Consider the following 25,189-nt stretch of genomic DNA (forward strand, 5'->3'; position numbering starts at 1 on the left):
ATCTTTGCTGTTGGAGGTGCTGTTGGTTTTTCTTGCAGCTATAAGTGATGCTGAAAGAATGCAGGCTAGAATCTAATGAATTTTATGCCGAGCAATCACAGAACCAACATGCTTTTCACTATCTTCCTATTTATGGAGGGATTTTTGTTTTACAAAGCTATTGATACAGAAAAGTCTATAGAATTCGTGGTGTTTGATTAAGCCTGGCAGGAAGTCTATCTTTTGGAGCACTGTACCCTCCAGTTACTGTATCTTTGTTTCTTTTGAAGATGTGAGAAATTATATAGAAGGGGTGCTTTTTTAGGTAAGCTGATGGTAGTGCTAGATTATATTTAGAGGTATTTACTTAAGCACAAAGCCACTGGTGAAAGCCCAAGTGACTTATCACTCAGTAAAAAGATGAAGTAACAGGTTTTAACTCTGAAGACACTGCTGCAAGATATGAAACGAAACAACTTATCCTTTTCAGGGAGAGTATTCATATTTACCAGAGAGAACAAAAGCCTAAAATACTAAGCTATTTGACTCAAAAAGGACTCAAAGCTCCAAGTCTTTGTTGAAAGTGCTTGTTCAGTGTAAAACCATTCCTGTGACTGTTTCTTTCTAATTTTTAATATTTTATTTCACTAGGTTTTTGTGGAATAGGTGGTGTTTGGTTACATGAGTAAGCTGTTTAGTGGTGATTTCTGATATTTTGGTGCACCCATCACTTGAGCAGCGTACACTGTACCCAATGTGTAATTTTTATCCCTTGCCACCCCCACCCTTTGCCCTGAGTCCCCAGATTCCAGTGCATTATTCTTATTTGTAAGAGTTCAATAACTCAAATGATTTGATAAAAATCTTTTTGTGTACTCATCTTAGAAACAGAGACTAAAACTTGTTTCCAATGTATTACTTTGCGATGTTTTAAATAATGCCTCAGAAATATTTTATTTGGTTACCATATGGAACCTGACAGTGATTTGCTTTTAAGGAGACTTCTTTAAAAACTGTTTGCATATAGAATAATTTAAGGGGGTCAGATTAAAGAGAGTTCCACACTTACGTTATTTCCATCCATTGTTTCAAGCCACAATTCAACCTTAGTTTCTGTTTTAGTTTTCTTTTTTCAATTAATAGCACATAGAGCCAACTAGGCATGAGGCACTCTAAGGGAAGCGAAATGGAAAGAAAATGATTCTGCCTTTGAGGAGGTGCAATCTAACTGGGAAGAGAAGTCACAAATAATTGACTTTCTTGCTTGGTGTGTAAAATATGATAAAGCTGTACACATTGTTTATAACATGCTGATGGGTGTTGTAATGACTATTAATTCACTAACTCCATTTGGTTTTTAATATTTGGAAAATCATTAGGCAAGCTGCAGATGAGGGGCATATAATAATAGTATTCTGAACTATTAGTTGTGTGGTTCTTAATTTACTCTTTGCTACTTTTAAAATACTTAGCAACACTGCTAGACCAAACATCAATGTTGTCTCTCTGTTTTTGTTTTTTTAAACATTGATTTTGGTATAAGTAATGAGATGGCAAAATTTCAAAGAAGCATACATGGGCTATTTTACCAGGGTACATTAGAGTTGAGAACAATGTCGGTAGAAGCCATTTTTGAATTAAGTACATTCATTGGTAAGTGTTCTTTTTCTTTTTTTTAATTAATAGGTTGGAAACTAGCATTTATAAAGTTAGTTATTTGAGCATTTTTGTGACTATCTGCCACTTTAGGAAGACCCTGTAAAAAGTAGAAAAAATAAGATATGACAAAACTACATGTGTATACATTCTATACATGACTTTGCTTACAAAACTCATTGGATAACTAATGCCAATGACTCATAGGTTTGAAATGAGATCAGTTACTCTATTTTCAACATATTCCTTCTGATTACATGGTAAGGCATAGTCAGTGTGATCCTAAGGACAACAGCAGAATCATAGGTATACATATACTACCTGAATTTATGTCTAGGGACTAGATGTAAAATTATCCAGTATTAATTATTGTGGTCAGTATGGTTTGAGCAACCCAGAAAAGCTTTAATAAACTGCAGGAATTAAGTAGCTTTAAACCAACATGAGGGCAAAATGCACAGACAAAATTTCTAGGACTTATAAAAAGGGACTATCCAAATCCTGTAGTAACAATATTTGATAATGAAGAAAAATGCTTTGAATATGATGGAAAAAGAAGGCAGGTATCACTTTTCTCCTATTACATTCTTGCTTAAATCAAGTTTGTTTGAGAGAATGATTTTTGAGTTGAGATGGATTTTATTTACAGTTGAAATTTTTTAGGATTAAAAAAAATGGCCTTTAAAGAAAATACATACTTGATGCTAAGACTAAAACAACAACAGATAAATATCTCAGTTCTAGTTCAGGTTAATTATTTTTCTATAATTATTCACATCACTCAAGTTAATTTATTTTTCTCTAAGAAATGATTATTGAGTATCCATGGACTATCTTTCTTAGTTGGATTTTGGGCTTATTTCCCCTGCAAGATTATTTCTCATGAAACATGTTTTGAAATTAGCTCCCTGTGATCTGTGAACTATCTGCTTATAATGTAAAAAGCAGCCACATAGGTTAAATAAAGTTTTAGTGTATATATATTTGTATGACTCATTAAGAAGCAATGTAGAATTTTAAGATTTTTATAGTTAACATCATAACGCTTTAAAAATCTTTGAATTATAGGTCATAAAGATATTCCCTTATACTTACAAAATCTCTAAAACTTTGCTTTTCACATTTAAGTTATGAATTCATATTAATTGATTTTATGTATGTAAAACCATCACTATTTATTAAAGAGAACTTCATTTCCCCAGTGATGTGAAATGCCAGCTCTCTCATATGTTGTTTGGACCTATTTCTGGTCTCCCTAGTCCCATTCCATTGAACAGTTTGGTTTTCTCTGAAATTATGTCGCATTGTCTTAAGTCATCTAGTGATATAATAAAGCTCTGCTTTTGCTATGAGGGCAAGCAAGTCTGCACTCCTTTTTCTTTTACTTAATTTTACTTTAAGTTCTGGGATACATGTGCAGAATGTGCAGGTTTATTACATAGGCGTACATTTGCCATGGTGGTTTGCTGCACCTATCAACCTGTCATCTAGGTTTTAAGCCTCGCATGCATTAGGTATGTGTCCTAATACTCTCCCTCCCCTTGCCTCCTAACCCCTGACAGGCCCCGGTGTGTGATGTTCTCCTCCCTGTGTCCATGTGTTCCCATTGTTCGACTCCTACTTATAAGCAAGAACATGCGGTGTTTGGTTTTCTGTCCATGTGTTAGTTTGCTGAGAATGATGGCTTCTAGCTTCATCCATGTCCTTGCAAAGGACGTGAACTCATTCTGTTTTGTAGCTGCCTAGTATTCTATGGTGTATATGTGCCACATTTTCTTTATCCAGCCTATCATTGATGGGAATTTGGGTTCGTTCCAAATCTTTGCTATTGTAAATAGTGCTGCAATAAACATATCTGTGCATGTGTCTTTACAGAAGAATGATTTATAATCCTCTGGGTATATACCCAGTAATGGGATTGCTCGGTCAGATAGTATTTCTGGTTCTAGATCCTTGAGGAATTGCTACACTATCTTCCACAATGGTTGAACTAATTTACACTCCCACCAACAGTGTAAAAAACCTTTCTATTTCTCCGCATCCTCTACAGCATCTGTTGTTTCCTGACTTTATAATAATCACCATTCTAAAAAGCCTGAGACGGCATCTCATTGTGGTTTTGACTTACCTTTCTCTAATGACCAGTGATGATGAGCATTTTTTCATATGTTTGTTGGCTGCATAAATGTCTTCTTTTGAGAAGCATCTGTTCATATCCTTTGCCCACTTTTTGATGGGTTTTTTTTTCTTGTAAATTTGTTTAAGTTCCTTGTAGATTCTGGATATTAGATACAACCTTTGTCAGACAGGTAGACTGCAAAAATTTTCTTCCATTCTGTAGGTTGCCTGTTCATTCTGATGATAGTTCCTTTTGCTGTGCAGAAGCTCCTTAGTTTAATTAGATCCCATTTGTCAATTTTGGCTTTTGTTGCAATTGTTTTTGGTGTTTTAGTCATGAAGTCTTTGGCCATGCCTGTGTCCTGAATGGTATTGCCTATGTTTTCTTCCAAAGTTTTTATGGTTTTGGGTTTTACGTTTAAGTCTTTAATCCATCTTGAGTTAATTTTTGTATAAGATGTAAGGAAGGGGTCCAGTTTCTGTTTTCTGCATATAGCTAGCCAGTTTTCCCAACACCATTTATTAAATAGGGAAACTCTTCCCCATTGCTTGTTTTTGTCAGGTTTGTCAAAGATCAGATGGCTGTAGATGTGTAGTGTTATTTCTGAGATCTGTGTTCTGTTCCATTGGTCTATATATCTGTTTTGGTACCAGTACCATGCTGTTTTGGTTACTGTAGCCTTGTAGTATAGTTTGAAGTCAGGTAGCATGATGCCTCCAGCTTTGTTGTTTTTGCTTAGGATTGTCCTGGCTATATGGGCTGTTTTATGGTTCCATATGAAATTTAAGGTAGTTTTTTTCTAACTCTGCAAAGAAAGTCAATGGTAGTTAGATGGGAATAGCATTGAATCTATAAATTACTTTGGGTAGTGTAGCCATTTTCATGATACTGATTCTTCCTATCCATGAGCACGAAATTTTTTTCCACTTATTTGTGTCCTCTCTTATTTCCTTGAGCAGTGGTTCGTAGTTCTCCTTGAAAACGTCCTTCACGTTTCTTGTAAGTTGTATTCCTAGGTGTTTTATTCTCTTTGTAGCAATTGTGAATGGGAATTCACTCATGATTTGGCTCTCTGCTTGTCTATTGTTGGTGTATAGGAATACCTGTGATATTTGCACATTGATTTTGTATCCTGAGACTTTGCTGAAGTTGATCAGCTTAAGGAGTTTTTGTCCTGAGAAGATGGGGTTTTCTAAATATACAATCATGTCATCTGCAAACAAAGACAATTTGAATTCCTCTCTTCCTATTTGAATACTCTTTATTTCTTTCTCTTGCCTGATTGCCCTGGCCAGAACTTCCAATACTATGTTGAATAGGAGTGGAGAGAGAGGACATCCTTGTCTTGTGCTGATTTTCAAAGGGAATGCATCCAGCTTTTGCCCATTTAGGATGATATTGGCTATGGATTGTCATAAATAACTCTTATTATTTTGAGATATGTTCCATCAATACCTAGTTTTTTGAGAGTTTTTAGCATGAAGCCATGTTGAATTTTATCAAAGGCCTTTTCTGCATCTATTGAGATAATCATGTGGTTTTTGTCATTGATTCTGTTTATGTGATGGATTACATTTATTGATTTGTGTATGTTGAACCAGCCTTGCATCCCATGGATGAAGCCAACTTAAGCATGGTGGATAAGCTTTTTGATGTGCTGCTGTATTCTGTTTGCCAGTATTTTATCGAGGATTTTTGCATCAATGTTCATCAGGGATATTGGCCTAAAATTTTCTTTTTTTGTTGTGTCTCTGCCAGATTTTGGTATCAGGATGATGCTGGCCTCATAAAATGAGTTAGGGAGGGGTCCCTCTTTTTCTGTTGTTTGGAGCAGTTTTAGAAGGAATGGTACCAAGTCCTCTTTGTACCTCTGGTAGAATTTGGCTGTGAATCTGTCTGGTCCTGGGTGTTTTTTGGTTGGTAGGCTATTAATTACTGCCTCAATTTCAGAACTTGTTATTGGTCTATTCAGGGATTCGACTTCTTTCTGGTTTAGTCTTAGGAGGGTGTATATGTCTAGGAATTTATCCATTTCTTCTAGAGTCTCCAGTTTATTTGCGTAGAGGTGTTTGTAGTATTCTCTGATGATAGTTTGTATTTCTGTGGGATCAGTGGTGATATCCGCTTTATCATTTTTTATTGTGTCTATTTGATCCTTCTCTCTTTTCTTCTTTATTAGTCTATCCAGCAGTCTATTTTATTAATCTTTTCAAAAAACCAGCTCCTAGATTCATTCATTTTTTTGAAGGATTTTTCGTGGCTGTATCTCCTTCAGTTCTGCTCTGATCTTAGTTATTTCTTGTCTTCTGCTAGCTTTTGAATTTGTTTGCCCTTGCTTCTCTAGTTCTTTTAATTGTGATGTTGGAGTGTCAATTTGAGATCTTTCCAGCTTTCCGATGTGGGCATTTAGTGCTATAAGTTTCCTTCTTAATACTGCTTTAGCTGTGTCCTAGAGATTCAGGTACATTGTCTCTTTCTTCTCATTAGTTTCAAAGCACTTCTTTATTTTTGCCTTAATTTCATTATTTACCCAGTAGTCATTCAGGAGCAAGTTGTTCAACTTCCATGTGGTTGTGCTGTTTTGAGAGAGTTTCTTAATCCTAAATTCTAATTTGATTGTACTGTGATCTGAGAAACTGTTTGATTTCCATTCTTTATCATTTGCTGAGGAGTGTTCATTTTTGTTAATTTTTTGTCTCATTGATCTGTCTAATATTGACAGTGGGGTATTAAAACCTCCCACTATTTTGTGTGGGAGTCTAAGTCTCTTTGTAGGTCTCTAAGAACTTGCTTTATGAATCTGGGTGCTCCTGTATTGGATGCATATATATTTAGGATAGTTAGGCTCTTCTTGTTGCATTGATCCCTTTACCATTATGTAATGCCCTTCTTTGTCTTTTTTGATCTTTGTTGTTTTAAAGTCTGTTTTATCAGAGACTAGGAGTGCAATCCTTGCTTTTTTGTTGTTGTTGTTTTCCATTTGCTTGGTAAATATTCCTCTATCCCTTTATTTTGAGCCTATGTGTGTCTTTGCACATGAGATGGGTCTCCTGAATATAACACACCAATGGGTCTTGACTCTTTATCCAATTTGCCAGTCTTTGTTTTTTAACTGGGGCATTTAGCCTATTTACATTTAAGGTTAATATTGTTATGTGTGAACCTGATCCTGTTATCATGATGCTAGCTGGTTATTTTGCACATTAGTTGATGCAGTTTCTTCATAGTGTCATTGGTCTTTTTATTTTGGTGTGCTTTTGCAGTGGCTGGTACCGGTTTTTTCTTTCCATATTTAGTACTTCCTTCAGGAGCTCCTGTAAGGCAGGCCTGGTGGTGACAAAATCCCTCAGCATTTGCTCATCTGTAAAGGATTTTATTTCTCCTTCACTTATGAAGATTAGTTTGGCTGGATATGAAATTCTCTGTTGAAAATTTGTTTCTTTAAGAATATTGAGGCTGGCCATGGTGGCTCATTCCTGTAATCCTAGCACTTTGGGAGGCCACGGCAGGCAGATCATTTGAGGTCAGGAGTTCAAGACCAGCCTGGCCAACATGGCGAAACCTCATCTCTACTAAAAATACAAAAATTATCCAAGTGTGGTGGCACACGCCTATAACCCCAGCTACTCTGGAGGCTGAGGCAGGGAGAATTGTTTGAACCTGGGAGGCAGAGGTTGCAGTGTGCCAAGATCGCGCCATTGCACTCCAGCCTAGGCAACAGGGCGAGACTCCCTCTCAATAATAAACCGAAAAGAATATTGAATATTGGCCCCCACTCTCTTCTGGCTTGTAGGGTTTCTGCAGAGAGAGCCACTGTTAGCCTGATGGGCTTCCCTTTGTAGGCAACCTGACCTTTTTCTCTGGCTGCCCTGCACATTTTTTCCTTCATTTCAACCTTGGAGAATCTGATGATTATTTGTTTTGGGGTTATTCTTCTTGAGGAGTATCTGAGTGGTGTTCTCTGTATTTCTTGAATTTGAATTGGCCTGTCTTGCTAGGTTGGGGAGGTTCTCCTGGGTAATATCCTGAAGTGTGTTTTCCAACTTGGTCGCATTCTCCCTGTCACTTTCAGGTACACCAATCAATTGTAGGTTTGGTCTTTTCACATAGTGTCATATTTCTTGGAGGCTTTGTTCCTTCATTTTCATTATTTTTTCTCTAATCTTGTCTTCACACCTTATTTCAGTAAGCTGATCTTCAATCTCTGATATCCTCTCTTCTGCTTGATCAATTCGGCTATTGATATTTGTGTATGCTTCACAAAGTTCTCGTGCTATGCTTTTCAGTACCATCAGGTCATTTATGTTTCTCTCTAAACTGGTTATTCTAGTTAGCAGTTCCTGTAACCTTTTAACAAGTTTCTTAGCTTCCTTGCAATGGGTGAGAACATGCTCCTTTAGCTCAGAGGAGTCTGTTATTACCCGTCTTCAGAAGCCTACTTCTTCCAATTCATCAATCTCATTCTCTGTCCAGTTTTGCACCCTTACTGGAGAGGAGTTGCGATCCTTTGGAGGAGAAGAGGCATTCTGGTGTTTGAAATTTTCAGCATTTTTGTTCTGGTTTTCCCTCATCTTTGTGGATTTATCTACCTTTGATCTTTGAGGCTGATGATCTTTGGATGGGAATTTTATGTGGGGGTCCTTTATGTAGATGGTATTGCTTTCTGTTTGTTAGTTTCTCTTCTAACAGTCAGGCCTGTCTTCTGCAGGTCTGCTGCAGTTTGTTGGAGGTCCGCTCCAGACCCTTTCCACCTGGGCATCACCAGTGGAGGCTATAGAATAGCAAAGATTTCTGCCTGCACCTTCCTCTGAAAACTTCGTCCCAGAGGGCCACCATCCTGATTCCAGCTGGAGCTCTCCTGTATGAGGTGTCTGTCGACCCCTGTTGGGAGGTCTCTCTCAGCCAAGAGGCACAAGGGTCAGGGACCCACTTCAGGAGGCAGTCTGTCCCTTAGCAGAGCTGGTGTACTGTGCTGGGAGAATCCCTCTTGTCAGGATCAGCTGCTCTCTCAGAAGGTACTTTTGCAACATGGAGCCAGGTACCTGCTGAAGGTAATGTCCTACTCTCCTACAGAAAGTGTGGGATAGGGTGTCTATTCTTGCTATTGACATTTCCAAGCAATAGTATCCAGTTCCATTTCTCAGCTTCAGGAGTGTCCTGGAGTTTTAGGTCTGAATCTTCCAATGCCATCAGGTCACAGAGCGATGGAGGCTGAGGCTATGGCAGAATCACCTAGGCCTCCTGGAGCAGAGGACACAGGGCAGTGAAACCCTAACCCCGAGCTCCTTTTTTGTGTTTTATTTTGTTTTTGTTTTTGTTTTTTGAGACGTAGTTTCACTGTTGTTGCCCAGGTTGGAGTGCAATGGGGTGATCTCAGCTCACTGCAACCTCCATCTCCCGGGTTCAAGCAATTCTCCTGCCTCAGCCTCCCAAGTAGCTGAGATTACAGGTGCCCACCACCACGCCTGACTAATTTTTGTATTTTTAGTAGAGATGGGGTTCCACCATGTTGGCCAGGCTGGTCTCGAAATCCTGACCTCAGGTGATCCACCTGCCTCAGCCTCCCAAATTGCTGGGATTACAGGCGTGAGCCAAAGCGCCCGGCCGCTCCTTTTTCTTTATGAGTGTCTTGGATATATTTGACTGTATTCTTCTATAAACATTTTGGAATCAGCTTATCAAATTTTACAGCAAATCCTATGGTAATTTTGATTGGGAATGCACTGACTCTTCACATCACTTAGGAAAGAGCTGACATTAAGAATATCTCTTTATTCAAAAATATGTAATATTTTCATTAATCATTTGGAATATCTTTTTATGCTCACATAATTTTCTCCATATAATTTTGAAATATTTTTTAGGTATATTCCTAGGATTCTTACAATATTTGTTGCTGTCACAAATGTCACTTATACAAGGCTTCTTTTTCCTAATTGTTGTTTGATGAGATAAATACACAAATAATTTTTACATATTAATCTTATAACAAACCACCTGGCTTTACTTTAACCAATTTCTACAAATTTTAGATAGATTATTTTGTGTTTTCTCCATTATATCATCTTTGAATAATATGTTTTGTCTGTTCTCTTCACATCCTTAGTTTCCCATGATTTTTCTAGTCTGATGCTGCTAGTTAGACATTCCAACTGAATGTTAATTTGAAGCTATTGATTCTTTGCTAAATTTCTATCTTTGAAAGAGATGCTTCTAATATTTCACCATTAACAATAACATTTGCTATAGGCTTTTGGCAGATATCTTTTATCAGGTTAAGTTCATTTCCCTTTTTATTTTGCTAAGAATTTTTCTCCTGAATCAGTGTCTGTTTTTCATCAAATTATTTGGAGAGTTTTTTAAATTTAAAGAATTTTTATTCTGAATAAGTGTCTATTTTTCCTCAAATAAGTTTTTCTCTCAAGATGATCATATGCTTTTCTTTCCATTTTCTGTAATTTTATTTGTAATAAATCATTCGTGAATTTCTGGGATAATGATAAATTGCTCTTAGTAGATTGTATAGTTTATAAATTTTTAAATTTAGATTGGTAATATTTTCTTTAAAACTTTTGTTTGTATATTTATGAATGAGAGAGACTGGCCTGTCATTTTCCATTTTTTTTTTTAACTCTCCTTATCATGTCTATGTATCAAGGTTATACTGGTCTCATTGAATGATTTGGGCAATATCCTCCCCCTTTAGTTTTCCATTATCTGGAAGACTTTATATTAGATTGACGATATATTATCATCAAAAGTATATTAGAGCTTGCATGTTAAATCACTTGGGCCTGGAATTTTTCTTTCTTTAGGCATTGATCAATTTTTATAATAACTTTAGGACTATTCAGACTTTCTACTTCCTGATTGAAAGTTTGTAGTTCTATTTTTAATAAATTTATCATTTTTTCCTAAGTTCATACATTTATTGGCAAGCCTCTCTTCTATTCCCTCTTTTCTCTTTTTCTAGGACTCTACTCAGAGCGGTACTTTGGATTGAACATTTTCATTCAATCCTACATGTATATATCTCCATTTTCATATTTCCATTCCCCTGGCTCTCTGCTCTTGTTTTGTGGGTAATTTTTCAGATATACCTTTACCGTTATCTCTTTGGCTATGCTTTTTCTGCTATTTAACCTGTTTAATTAGTTTTTACTTCATTTCAGCCATTATATTTTCAACATCTAGAAGTTCCATTTGGTTGCTTTTCTCGAATTTCCTCCTCATTTATGAAAGTCTCTTGTGGCTTGGTCCATCAGTGAATTCAGCTTTTATTTTTTTATACATTGGCTATTCTACATTTTGCATCTGAGCATTTAATTATCTTAAGGTTTTTATGGGCTAAATCTTTTTTTTTCTCTTTTTTCTGCTGCCTCATTCATGATATCTCATCTCCTTATTTGCTTGATAGTATTTAGAAACTTACAGATTGACTTTAGTCTGGGAATAGTGTGGCCTTACATTGGGAATGCTTTTCTTCAGCTTTTGTTTCTGTTAAGGGTCTCTGGAGTACCTTTTAGGGTATCCTAGCTTAAGATAGGCATTTCAGCTTCAGCTTCCTTACTTCGTTGTCGGCCAAAAATTTAATGTGTAATTGCAGTAATATTAAGGGCACCTGCTCATATTAAGGGCACCTGCTCATATTAAGGGCACCTGCTCATATTAAGGGCACCTGCTCATATTAAAGCCACCTGCTTGAGGAGCAATCACATTTCTCTCACTTGCTTACCTCTCACAGCACGCACTTTCAACTACTACTCAAGTCCTTCTGAGGGAGGGATAACAGATTTCCCCTGCTCCCTGGAGCTGAGCATGCACTGAGAAATATGTTATTCATCATTTAGTTGTGTTTTTGTAGGAGACCCTCTCAGAGAATTCAGTCTCCGGCATTGCCAAATGTAATTACTCTTGGATGATGGTTGCACTAGTGTGGAATTCCTTCAGCTATTTGAAGATGTTATGCCAATATTTTCTAGCGTTTATTTATTTTTGCTAAAAAGTTTACTGCCAATGCGATTACTATTCTTTGGTAAGTAACTGTTTTTACTTTATGGTAACTTTTCAAATTTGTATTTTACCGTGTCATTTCTAAGGTGAACTTTAAAAACTCCAGCCTTGGAACTGGATATCCTTTTGATTTTACGTCTCCTCTCTTCATTTTGAAAAAAAAAAAAAAAAAAAATCAGTCGTTATCTCTTCTGTCATTACTTCTCTTCCCTTTTTTGGCAGGGAAAAGAAGTGGTGGAGAAAGTCCCATTCAATCTATCTTGTAAATTTTCGACTATTTCCTGTGTCTGCAAACTGTCTTCTTTCTTCTCCTTCTTCCTTCATCCCTCTCTTTCTCCCTGCCTTCTTTCTTCTTTTTTTCTTTCTTTCCTTCCTTCTTTTCTTTCTAAATATTTTAAACTCTGCCTTCTGTTTATAGTGAATACTCTATTGGTTTTTTTTTTTCTAAAAATATGCCACTTTTTATTGTAAACTGACAATTTATAATTGTGTAAATTTATGGGTTACAAAGTTATGTCATAATCTATGGATGCAATGTCGAATAATTAATTAAATCAAGTTAGTTAACATACCCATCACTTTAAATACTTAACATTTTCATGTTAAGAACATTTGAAATTTACTCTCGTAGCAATTTTGAAATGTGTGATACTTTATTATTAACCATATTCACCACACTGTGCAACAGAACTTAGAAAAAAGTATAAGGCATATTCTTCCTAGGATTTTGTACACTTTGATCATTATTTAATTATTATTATTTTTTTTTTTTTGAGGCAGAGTTTCGCTCTTGTTGCCCAGGCTGGAGTGCAATGGCATGATCTAGGCTCACTGCAACCTCTACCTCCCAGGTTCAAGCGATTATCCTGCCTCAGCCTTCCAGGTAGCTGGGATTACAGGCGCATGCCACCACACCTGGCTAATTTTTGTATTTTTAGTAGAGATGGGGTTTCATCATATTGGTCAGGCTGGTCTTGAACTCCTGACCTCAGGTGATCCACCTGCCTTGGCCTCCCAAAGTGCTGGGATTACAGGTGTGAGCCACTGCGCCTGGCCTAAAATTTTTAAATGAGACAAAACATCAATTTCAAAACAGCATCAGAAAGTGAGCATATTTAACCATACTCAACTCATAACAGAGCCAACGGGTAAATGGAAGAATATATCAAGCTACTGAATGTTTAATGAACTGGAAACAATAGAAAGCTGGTCGAAGAAAGGCAGAGGAACTTTGTCTTATAAGAGTTAGAACCTAGGGGCTCCATAGTCACCTGACATCTGTTCAGAGTTTTATCTATGGTTAGAAATGTACGTGTTAGGAACTCCAGGATTCTTTTGGATTCTTTTTTTAAGGTCCTGGTCAACCAAAGACACAATGTAACACTTGTGAGTTACTCTCTGTACTAAGCTGTCATCTGCATAGGTTTGTGTGTCCCCGGTAATCATTCAAATATTGGATCCTTAACAATCCTTACAGCTGCTCGATACTTCTGCCCTAATTTCCCAGTTTCAGCCATTACACAATCAGTTATACAAGGGATACACTTGGCATACAGACAGTCCATCATTGACTACACTAAGTCCAGTTTGGTTTTAATGGAAAATTTGATAAAGTTGGTATCAAACAGGAGGTGGTAAGGTGGGCCCAGCTGTGTATTATATTGGAAAAATAACCAGGAAGGGTGTTGAGGAACTTTTCTTTTCTTTAGCATGCTGGGATACTATTTTTCTTTCTTTTTAGGTTTTAATGTATCCTATTCTTTAAGCCTCTGATCTCTAAGACTAAGCATTCACTTCATGGTCGCATACTTCCTGTTTTATTTTGCTTCCCCATGTTCATGCCACAGTCTCGTTTCTCCTATTATTATCTTTAAATTGAATTATTCCTTTATTCAACAGTACTGTATATGGCTTATTAAATTTTAATTTCAATGATCGTATTCTTAACTTCCAAAAATGTTGATTGGTTTATTTTTATATCTACCTGTTCAATTTTTGTAATATCTATTTTTGGTTTGGTTTGGTTGACTGGTTTGCCTATTTGTAATATTCGTTATCTTCATGTATTTTGAAGTTTAATTTTACATCCTTTTCAGTGACACATTGTGGTTTTTCCTCTCTCCGTTCTTATCTTTATTAATAGTTTTGCATTATCTGCTGGATCCCCTTCCATAAAGAGATCTGTTCTTCTTTGATATAATTACCTCTGGAAATATCTCATTACACACCAGTTAACTTCCTTTCATAGGTTATCTAAGTGTTGCAATATGATATAGACATAATGACAATATGAGTGTCAGACAGAAGTTGGTTCCTATCACATCTCCAATAGCAGAGGGACTGAGAAAGCTTCTAGATTTTATTTTCTCTCTAAAAACAAAATATCACTTTAAATATGAAAAAGAATTAGATCAATGTCTTATAATTCTTATTCAACCTTACTCCATACATGAGGCATAAAGTACTTGGTACACGGGTCTTCATTTATTCATCTTATGATGATGGCAGATTTTTACTAAACTTTGTAGTATCTGAGCCAAGATACAGCTGCAGAATTTTCCACAAGGAGCTGTTACCAAGTGAGAAGGGATGATATTGCAGAAAATCTATCTGTGATTTTAGCTCTGAACTCATCACTTTCACCTTTTTCTAATATGCCAAATTTACTTATTTTATTTTTTGAGACAGAGCCCAGGTGGGAATGCACTGGCACAATCTCGGCTTACTGCAACCTTTGCCCCCCGAGCTCAAGCAATCCTCCCACCTCAGCCTCCCATGTAGCTGAGCCTATAGCCATGCGCCACCATGCCTGGCTAATTTTTGTATTTTTAGTAGCAATGGGGTTTCACCATGTTGGCCAGGCTTGTCTCAAACTTCTGACCTCAGGTGACCTGACCATCTTGGCCTCCCAAACTGCTGGGGTTACAGGCGTGAGCCACTGTGCCCGGCCCATGCTGCATTTACTTATTGCTAATATGCACCAGTAAATAAATGTATCCATAGATCCAGGGAACTGTTAATGTCTCATATGACTTAATTTTAGATGTGCCATTTTTCTTAAGCACACTAAGATATAGAATAAGTAATTTTACGGAATAAATTCTATTTGAGCGGCAATAATTCTTAACTGGAAGAAAAGGATATGGACAAGAAATGAGTTGGCAGGATAGCAGCATAAAAGCACTTGAGAGAACATTTCAAATTGTATTCTCTAGGTTGTGAATATGTGTGTGGGGAGTGGGTGTGATACGAAAACAACTTCATGATAAAATAAAAATCTAGATTTAATAAAGCTAAAAATACTTTTTTTTCTGAAAAGAATTCTGAAGAGAAGGAAGTGATAAGCATTATTTCCCAAAGATCATTGTCCATGGAACTCTTTTCTTTCTTAGGAATTTTATCAGCTTCACTGTTGTAGGACTGATACGCCTCACTATATTGTACTAGCCAGTATCCTTTCTGACTGCCAGACAGTCACTTTATTAGTTTCTGCCTGTGCCATACCAGTTGTGAAGTATTTTGAAAATCACCTTGTATAGGATGTATTTTAGAAAATTCCATTTGAGGCTGTGCGAGGCCGCTCACACCTGTAATCTCAACTCTTTGGGAGGCCGAGGCGGGCGGATCACGAGGTCAGGAAATCGAGACCATCCTGGCTAACTCGGTGAAACCCCGTCTCTAATAAAAATACAAAAAAATTAGCCGAGCGTGGTGGCGGGCGCCTGTAGTCCCAGTTACTCCACAGGCTGAGGCAGGAGAAGGGCGTGAACCCGGGAGGCGGAGCTTGCAGTGAGCCAAGATCCTGCCATTGCACTCCAGCCTGGGTGACAGAGCGGGACTCCGTCTCAAAAAAAAAAAAAAAAGGAAAAAAGAAAAAAAAGAAAATTCCATTTGAGAGGTGATGTCATTGATGATTCACAGATCACAGATGAAATAGGATTGGGAACATTTATCATATTTGTTTATTTTTCTTGGTTTCAGATTTTGTATTCTATGCAAAATAAATTTCAATTTGTATATTAATTACTATGTACCATGTAAAGTACCAATGTAGGCATTATGATGTAAAAACACGTTTATTTAAAACACAAGTAATTCATGTCCAATGGAAAAATATTGGAAAGCACAGATAAACAAAAATTTTAAAAAATAAAATTAACTCAATTTTGGAGCTTTCCTCCCAATTCTTCCTGCCAAGTACAGCTAAAACCCCTGAACATTATGCATAAAAAACAGAAGAAGGCTACAAAAGGTAGAAAGAGGAAAGTAGACCAGCTAAGAATCTGGAGACCAAGAAGTAACACACTGGAGAGTTCCTTGGGTTTTCTTTTTGCTTCATAAATCCCAGATTTGGAGCTGAAGAAGCTAGCAACCCGAAACACCCAGGGCAGCGATGTAACCAATGAAGATTCAAAAGGATGACTTATTCTTTTTAATTACTCAAAAACACTGCAATTTCACAATTTTTTTTTTGAAAAGATTCCTTCTCTTTTAAAAGTAATTAATAAATTCTCTATTGCCTAAGTCAACTCATATAGGGTATTAGTTTCCTACTACTGTTGCAAATTGCCACAAAATGTGTGACCTAAAACAACACAAATATATCTTACATCCTGGAGGTCAGAGGTCTGAAATGAATTGGCAAAGCCGCATTTCGTCTCTCTAGGGGAGAATCCATTTCCTGGCCTTTTTCAGCTTCTAGAAGCCATCTGAGTTTTCTGGTTCATCTCTTTTTCTCTCCCAGTCTCTTTCGTACACCACCCCGTCTGTTTTCGTTACCATATCCCTTTCTCTGACTCTAACTCTCCTGCTTCTGTCTTATAAGGACACTTGTGATGACATTGGGATTGCCGAGGTAATAATCTAGTTAAATCTCCCATTTTAGGGTCCTTCACTTAATCATCTCTGCAAAGTCCCTTTTGTTGTATAATATATCATATTCACAGTTCCTGGGATTTAGAATGTGAATCTCATTTGAGAGCCATTACTTTACCTATCAAATATGGCATCTGCTTTCCTTGGATTCTATAATACTATATTGTTGCATTTTATATTTCTTAAGTGTCTGGCTATTTCTTTTCGAATTCCCTTTCAGGTTTTACTCTATGCTCTTTCCTTAATTATTGGGGCTTCTCAGGTTTTATTCTTAGTAATCGGGATCAATCCCAAAGTAAATCCTAAAAATTACCATTGTATTTCTTATCCTGTGCAATCAAGATAATTCCCTCAGCAGATTATAAAAATCTCTATTATATTCCTGACTCTGCTATTGAATTTTTACACAAATAATCCATAGACATCTCACATATAACATGTCTCAGACTGAACTCATGTTTGCACCTTCAAAGGTGCACGGTTTTACCCATGCATTTAATGTCATTTCCACGCACCCTTTGCCTAAGTCAAAGTCATCTTTACTTATTCCATCTCCTTCCCTTCCCCAAATCATTATGGACCTGAAAAGCACATTAAATTGAATTTCTTTATAAATCTTTCTCCATATGCACCAACACTCCTCTATCTAGTCCAGTTTTCTCTTTTCTCTATATTTTGGCAATAGACTTCTAAATGGTCTTAAATCCAGGATGACTCCCTTCAAATTCATTCTCTGTATTGAAGCTGGACTGGCAGTGAAACAATCAGCTATAGCCCTCTTTGTAAACCACAAATCTAATCATGCCACATTCCTATCTAAAATCATCCAGTGACCCTTCATTGATGCTAGGATAAAAACAAAACCATTTTTTACAACATAGTATGAAAAGCTCCATGTCTTAGCCTGTTTTCTGCTGTTATAACAGAATTAACACAGACTGGACAATTTCTTAAATAAAAAGATTGATTTAGCTCATAGTTCTAGAAGTTGGCGAATTGAAGATTGAGGGGCTGCATCTGGTAAAGATCTTCTTGCTGTGTCATAACGTGGTAGAAGGTATCACTTGGCAAGAAAAAATGCATGCGAGACAGAAAATGGGGGTCAAACTTACCCTTTTACAGGGAGACTACTCTCCAGATAGTAGCATAATTGTTCATGAAGGCAGGCTCATTATGCCTTAATCACTTCTTTAAAAATCCTACTTTTTAATACTGTCACAATGGCAATTAAATTTCGACATGAGTTCTGGAGGGGACATTCAAACCACAGTACTCTTGTGTATTGAGGCCACTGGTTTGTACTCTAGCTTCATTTCTCATTGTATTCTTTCACTTCCTTAGATGCTCTAATCACTCTCTCATTTTCCCTTTTCTCCTCCTGACTCTCCCATATACTGTTCATGCTGCTCTTTTTGTCTAGAAGCTATTTTTCTCACCTCATCTGGCTAACTGCTGTTCTTTTTTCAGATTGCCAACTCCTCCAGGAAGCCTTTTCTGGCTGTGAATTCAGGTCAAACGTACTTTCCCAATGGCTCCTTTAACACTCCACTTCGTCTCAAATTACCTGTTGCCCCTTTTTATGCCCATGATTAGCACTAGACTGTAAACACCGTGAGGACAGGCATAGCATTTATGTAATAGGTATTCATTAATTGTTTGATGAAAGAAGAAATTATTTTATGAAATACAAATTGGATGTGAAGGATTGTAAATGTTATTTTTTTTTTGCAAAATAGAAATACCTTTCAGGTGAAGTAGCTCATGTTTTCTTAACAAGAGAGGAAGGGAGAAAGAGAGCCATGATAGTTTCTAGTATCTATCAAGGATATGCTTGAATTAATGCTTTAACTCTTAAGAGAAGATAAACTCTAGTTTTAATTCAAACATATTACTGGTGAGTTAATGTTTGAATATTTTAACACTGGTATTTTGAACTGTTTAATGTCTTTATCATGAACCTTTACTATAATAAAGATAAATAAACACAAAATCTCACACTATTTTTAGAGTTGACAAACATCATTTTGAATTGGTGACTGTTATTGTAACTACATGTAAACTACAAATGAAACACTTGCTGAACTTAATATTGATCGAGTTCCATAAGATTTGGGCCATGAAAGCAAAGCCATTGATGTTTTAATGACAATTATTAGAAAAAGTTTAGGCTCAGATTTTGCATCTTCATTTCAGTAGCATCCTTCTGTAAGTCTTAAACACGTCTTAAATTGGACTTTTAAGAATTATAGCCAAATACAGCAGTTCTAATTGTCTGACGGTAGTTTGTATGTTAAAACTGCTAAACTCTAAACATCTATGTGCTTTGGTGCCCCCATTTTCTTTGATTTGGAGTTTAGGATGAGAGACGTTGAGCTCCAAACTCAGACTAAGAAACTATAAGAAATATGCTTCAATGCAGAAGCTGTTCAAAAATGGTAATTATTCCTGAAACTCTGTAACAAAAAAAAATGTTTTACAGATTGTTTATTCAATTGCCTTCTCGAATCAGAAAGGTTTTTATTTTATTTTTCCTCTCTAACTGTTATAGAGTAAGATTGTTTCCTTGAGGCAAGAAAGAAATGTAGAAGTCTTGACAAACAAAAGAAGAGATTGCGTTAGGGAAAGGGACGACAGTGAACACTGAGAACTTCTTCCCACGCTAAGACAATCTTTAAAAGTAAGCATAAGAAGGCAAAGGTGGTGTGACTCACTGGCTTTTGACTTAACATTAAATCTTAAATTATTTGGTCATTTGAAAAATGCTTATATATGCTAAATGGGTAATGTTAATAATACTACCCTGCTGTTCATAAAGATTATCCATCCTTAAAATTTTTTTAATAAGCTCACAAGCCAGAGTTGTTCAACTTTAGGGAACTGAAGGGTAACACACAGTAATTATAAGTAAAAGTAAGAAGGAGCTATAGAGAGAAATCCAGAATACCAAAGGATCTTTAAAATGAAAGAAATAACAAAGCCCAGCTTAGTAGTATAGGAAAGGCACTCATTTTTAATCAAAATCTGTATTACCAATTTGGGAAAGTAACTTTTATTTCTAAAGAATCAGTTTATTCTTCTGTAAAAGAAGCTTCTGTCTGGGGAGTCAGTGATTATGACACTTTCCTATTTTAGTGAGTATTGTATTTTTCTGACATGTTCTGAGTAAAAATATCAAGGGGACTAAAAGTATCAAGGAGAAACCCCATGAGCAACGGGGTTTCTCTGTAAACATTTGCTGCATTCCAGTGGTGATAATCAAAGACATCAGTTCTCACATATTTGTTTCTAATCGTTGTGAGAAAGAAATGAAATTAGTGATAGCCCATATTAGCAAATGTGTATAATCCCAACTTTTTTTTTTTTTTTGAGACGGAGTCTTGCTGTGTCACCTAGGCTGGGTGCAGTGGCACAATCTCGGCTCACTGCAAGCTCCGCCTCCCGGGTTCACGCCATTCTCCTGCCTCAGCCTCTCGAGTAGCTGGGACTACAGGCGCCCACCACCACGCCCGGCTAATTTTTTGTATTTTTAGTAGAGACAGGGTTTCACCGTGTTAGCCAGGATGGTCTCGATCTCCTGACCTCATGATCCACCCGCCTCGGCCTCCCAAAGTGCTGGGATTACAGACCTGAGCCACCGCGCCCAGCCTATAATCCCAACTTTTATGGACAGCCCAACTTTAATACCTGGGTGTGTGATTGTTTTGCATGTAAACAGGTGTTAGAATGGAAAAAAAAAAAAAAAGAACTACTGATGTACAGGGATAGGAAGTAGAAAAATAAATGCTTAGAGATGTCTAGATATTAAATAATTAAGTATAAAAACATTAAATCGAGTCCCATTTGATGATATTTTAGTTAAATATCAAAGTTTTTTCATAGCTTGAAATGCTTGGGTCAAATCTCTAAAATGTTATGGATGACAGCTTTATAAAACTGTGTGAACCCATCATCCTCATGAAATGTTAAACATTGATTGTTCTAAAGAAAGTAAATGCAGGTCTCTTGAATTTAATAGAAAATTTTTGTAGGTTTTTTTAAACTGAAGATATCACCATATTGAGGCCAAATATTCTTAAAGTGAAAGGAAATAGCTATGTCAATTTATCTCTGAAAAGAAAATTATTTGGTAAATTAAGATAGATGTAAAAAATGGGTGAATGAAGAGTTAGATACTTAATTGTGATAAAAAATATTGGGAAGAAGAATTGAGGATTCAAAGGAGAGTGGATAGCTGTGGATATTAACAGCTTCTCAAATTGTGTGGTATTGTTGACAAAACATGAGTGATCATGCGACCACATGTTTGGCAGCCATGAAACCAATACATTTTTTAAAACTAAGAATATAAAAAAAGAAAGTTTTCATATTTTTATCATTCTGATTAAGCCACTCTAGCTCAATATATCTCTGTGATTTTCTGATTTTCCTCTTTGTAATTGTGTGGGGTGCCTTTGATTTTGAACTATGAAACCCACTTGAAGATTTTAACATTTGTCCTCCTCTTCAAGAAGTCTTAGAGATGTTTTCAAAACACATAAATCAAAGACCTTGGATAAAATCTATCTCACACCTTCTCTTTGATCCTATTTTCTATGTCCTTGAATGCTTTTGCTCCTTTCATAAAGTGAACAGAGTTTCAATTTTGCGTTGCTGCTTTTCCAATCTGACTGTCAAAGATATAAAACTAATTCTTTCCATTTCACTGAAAGTGACATTACCCTGTTCTTTCCCTTTCTCGTTATTAAACAAAAATCCTGGAATCATGAAGTTTTGTTGCACGTTAATATTAATTTGGGATATAGCCTTTCTTATGAAAGTGGTGAAAATTCTAAGCTATTTAAGAAATAAAGAATAAAGATGCTGCCCTTGAAGGGCATTGAGGTTTTCGGCATCATAACAATTTCAAACTTCTTATTATACTGTAGTTAATGAAGTCATCAACTAGACATATCAGGTTTATTGCTTTTTTGGATTAAAATAAATTAAAGCAGAATGGAAACACAACTTAATTGGCCTTAGATAAGTTGTTATATTGTTACTACAATAGTTCTCTTGGATTTAGTAATCATAATTATGCAAATCTTAATTAGGTAATTATTGTTGTGCAGTTTTTCTTGACTTAAGGAGGAAAATCCATTGGCACAATCAACCGTATCATGCTGTGTCAGAAACTTTAAATCAGAAAATTTTTTAGAATAAGTTGTGGAGTGCTTTATTATTTACTGGATATAATTCCCTAAGCACCTAAGAGAGAAAAATTTTGAAAATACTCCTTGATTCAATATATATTCTCTTTTGTAGCTGCCAGTATGCTGCTCTTATTTGTCAGAATGAGACTGATGCAGGGGAGAAGTCATCATGCATGGGTGAGTTTCCATCAAAGTAGACACCATGTAAAAGAGGCTCGTGGATTCTTGGTTCCACCAAGAATAAATTTTGAACAGAGTTTGAATACTTTTATGGTTCTTAGCCCGTAAGAGGTTGAGTTCAGCCATTTAATTTCTACTTTTGATTTACAGCAATCATGGAAAGAGGAGAAACTATGTGTTTCTAGTGTAACACATTACATGCATTTGAGGAAATTTATGTACACTGCATTCTGCAAAATGAAAGAATGTTCATTTTGAGAAAAATAATAGAGTTAAATAAAATAAAAAGTTTTAACCAAAGTACTAGCAAAAACAATGAGAGGTATTTCAGGAGATAACTTGAATAATCCAGAAAGGCAGCTGAGCATGGTTAAAGATAGAATAGAATGGCTCATGGTATCTGGCCAGTACAGATGGAAGTAGATCCCTGAGCCAGTACAGCTTTCATTAAGAAGGAATCAGAGGAAGAACAGCCTGCTCTGAGGTTGAACTTTGCAAAGCTGGGAATTTTCCTTCTTTGAAGGAGATCTTAGTTTAGGCATTCATTTCTATTTTATTTTTTATAGAGTTAATGAACCAGTCTACAGTCTTCCTTTAGCCAATGAGTTAAAGAAATCTTTGCATAAGTTCATTCAAATTAGAGGTTCCACCAAGATATCCCTGTAAATGCACCTTCCAGAGCCAATCTGTGTGTAGGCATGGAAGCAAACATCCTCTCTTGGCTTCTGCAGCAAATTCCAAGTGGCAATGGAACTTTACCTTCACTGACTTTTGTTTCTTTTTTCCCGTGGATTCTGTGCTTTTGTTTTTGTTTCTGGTTTTGGTTTTTGTGTAACTCAGAAGTTATTTCCTAATGTGCCAGAAATGTTTCTGAATTTGGTTTTATAGCCTATTTGATCATCCATTTTAGGTGGAGACCTATTCTGTTGGATTAGAGATGACAGAAAATCTTATTTGTTGGTTGGTTTGTTTGTTCAAGAATACACTGACCTTCTACAAGAAGGGAGAGCTCTTTGACACCTGGAAATGTGAGTTTTTTGTTTTCTGTTTATTTTAAACCATGACTAAGGGTATAGCACTAAAGCTGCCAGCTACATGTCTGTGTAGCTGTAATTATCTTATAAGTCTAAGATCTTAATATCTTATAAGTCTAAGATACTAAAATTAATGTCTTATAAAATTAACATCTTATAATTAAGTATAATTTAGTTAATTTTAATATTAGGCTTATTAACTCTTGTTATAGATAATCTTCTAATACTTGTATAATATCCAACAAGATAGATTATTTAAAATTGGTTGCCGGGCACAGTGGCTCATGCCTGTAATCCCAGCACTTTGGGAGACCAAGGCGGGTGGATCACCTGAGGTCAGGAGTTCAAGACCAGCCTGACCAACATGGAGAAACCCTGTGTCTACTAAAAAATACAAAATTAGCCAGGCTTGGTGGCACATGCCTGTAATCCCAGCTACTAGGGAGGCTGAGGCAGGAGAATCTCTTGAACCTGGGAGGCGGAGGTTGCGGTGAGCCGAGATTGCGCCATTGCACTCCAGCCTGGACAACAAGAGTGAAACTCCATCTCAAAAAAAAGAAAATTGGTCATCATGCATGGTTTTAAGAAAAATATACATACATATTTAAATACATACACACATGCATGTATATATCTTAAATATATATACATATATGTACACACCCTTGTGTTTCATAAATTTGCAGAAGCTTGGGACAGCTCTGAATGGCAACACAGTCCTGAGATGTGTGATTACCTGGGACTTTCATTGGACCTGCATTTCAGCTCTACTCTCCTCACTGCCCTATGCTGCTTTGACCCTAAAAGTGAAGCCAGCTCTGCCAGGCGCAGCGGCTCACGCCTGTAATCCCAGCACTTCGGGAGGACGAGGTGGGCAGATCAAGAAGTCAGGAAATCGAGACCACCCTGGCCAACATTGTGAAACACTGTCTCTACTAAAATACAAAAAAATTAGCCAGGTGTGGTGGTGCGCACCTGTAGTCCCAGCTACTTGGGAGGCTGAGGCAGGGGAATCACTTGAAACTGGGAGGAGGAAATTGCGGTGAGCCAAGATCGTGCCACTGCACTCCAGCCTGGGAAACGGAGCAAGACTCCATCTCAAAAACAAAACAAAACAAAATAAAACAAAAAAAACAAAAAGTGAAGCCAACTCAATCGTCTCATAGAACTGATGTTTACAGTGTTTTTAAATAAACATAGAAATTGGCCCTCCCAGTCTTAAAACTTCAAAAACTTATATTTGTCTTATGGGAGTTCCTTTCTCAGGAATCCAATCATCAAGGCTCCCAGATAGTATCAATGAACGGAAACTTACCAGATCATGACATCTGGACAATGAGATGTCAGATCCCCCTCATCCATCCTGATTACCTAACTGACTACCTGCTTCCTGTTGGCCAACTACTCTCCCTTACCCCTCCCTAATTCTTGTTTTCCCACAAATGGTTACATTTCTGTCCTGCTATAGAAGCCCTTAATTTTAATTGGTCGAGGAGATGGATTTGAGACTGATTTTTTGCTCTCCTTGGCTGTTGCACCTGAATAGCCTTTTTCCCTGGCAATACTTTTTGTCTCAGTGATTGGCTTTCTGTGCAGTAAGCAATGGGACTAAACTCCTGGTGTTTTGGTAACAAATTTTGGTTTCCTGACCGTGAATGCATTGCTTGTGACTCAGCTGCCATGGGCTGGGAGAGTTTCAGAAGCCCCCTAAGCAGCTACCTGACCATTTTGGCCACAGGTGGATTTTAGTCTCTCCTGATTTGGGCCCACTTCTGCCAACCCCAACCATGTTCCTGATTGCCTAGGAAGAACAGCCTTTGAAATTTGACGTCTATGTCCAGAAAGGTGAGTGTCTTTTATGGGTACTAGACAGTGGGAATTGTTCCTCTCGATTTGGGAAATCCCAAAGGCGTATCAGTTTGCAGGTTAAACAAGCTAAAGTGATGGAGAGAGGATAACACCTTGACTGATTCAGTTTGAACACTCTTGGGGCTTGTTCATTGCTACAGAAGTTGGATTGTGTTTTGGTGATTGTTTGTGTATGTCTATGTAATTATGGGAGGTCAGGGTTTGATCCCAGAGTGCAGCCCACATGGGTGCATTCTTTGGGTTAGTCTGTATGTAGTTGTGGGTTGACGGAGCAG

General features: G+C 36.9%; 1 long non-coding RNA gene and 1 pseudogene across 1 annotated transcript; one reads left to right on the top strand and one right to left on the bottom strand.

The window, feature by feature from the left end:
• Nucleotides 1-13,012: 13,012 nt before the first annotated feature.
• LOC116466983 (rRNA-processing protein FCF1 homolog) lies at nt 13,013-13,575 on the bottom strand (annotated as a pseudogene).
• Nucleotides 13,576-18,989: 5,414 nt separating this feature from the next.
• On the top strand, nt 18,990-24,883 carry LOC116466984 (uncharacterized). The gene is made up of 4 exons (XR_004247691.2): nt 18,990-19,077; nt 19,191-19,319; nt 22,922-23,039; nt 23,732-24,883. It is a non-coding gene; the product is annotated as an uncharacterized LOC116466984 (long non-coding RNA).
• Nucleotides 24,884-25,189: the final 306 nt, after the last annotated feature.

The sequence above is a fragment of the Hylobates moloch genome, unplaced genomic scaffold, assembly GCF_009828535.3.
Source record: "Hylobates moloch isolate HMO894 unplaced genomic scaffold, HMol_V3 SCAFFOLD_4, whole genome shotgun sequence".
NCBI lineage: Eukaryota > Metazoa > Chordata > Mammalia > Primates > Hylobatidae > Hylobates > Hylobates moloch.